Below are 667 nucleotides of genomic sequence, written 5' to 3'. Positions count from 1 at the left end.
GCCTGCAGCTGCAACACCTTGAATAAGCCTGATTTCATCTGATCTAAGAAGCTAAGCAAGGATGGGTTTGGTTAGTACTTGGATGGGAGACAGCTTGGGAATACCAAGTGCTGCAAGCATAACAGTTTTGAAGTTTCCCATTTAAACATGTAAAACGACGACAGAGGACAAAAAAAATGAAAGCTCTGTGGAATCACCCCTGGCTCACCAAACATAAAGGTCGTAAAAGCAGAAGAACAATCGCTGCGGCCACACCGCCTTCAAGAAGCCTGGTTGATTGTGGGATGGGTCAGGTGATCAGAGGAGGACGCTTGTCAGAGAGAGTGAGTTGTTTTTTCTTTACTATTTATATTGTTTTTTTTTGTTTTTTTGTTTGTTTGGCTGTTAATTTTGACTGAGTTGGCTCCCCGGCAGCTTAGTGCTGTGCAGGGGAAGCCTTTGTATTATTAAAGCTATGCAATCACTAAACATGCAGGCTCGTGTACAGATGCCTGCTATTGGAAGGAAAACATTCAGCAAAGAAGCAACAGTTATTATTGATGTTTCCAGTTTGAAAAAGTTTCAGCAATAGAAAATAGTAGAGGCTGTTCATGTCCATTGCAGTGTGGGTGTTTGTTTAGCCTGTGTAACAGGTGCAATTTGAATTTGCACTGTTCCTTTAAATTTG

The 667-nt window shown here is 41.5% G+C and overlaps 1 pseudogene; it reads left to right on the top strand.

Moving 5' to 3' along the window:
- Nucleotides 1–119, top strand: LOC117420169 (5S ribosomal RNA; annotated as a pseudogene).
- The last annotated feature ends 548 nt before the right edge of the window (nt 120–667 follow it).

The sequence above is a fragment of the Acipenser ruthenus genome, chromosome 14 (assembly GCF_902713425.1).
Source record: "Acipenser ruthenus chromosome 14, fAciRut3.2 maternal haplotype, whole genome shotgun sequence".
NCBI lineage: Eukaryota > Metazoa > Chordata > Actinopteri > Acipenseriformes > Acipenseridae > Acipenser > Acipenser ruthenus.
This window is presented reverse-complemented; position numbering and strand designations above follow the sequence as displayed.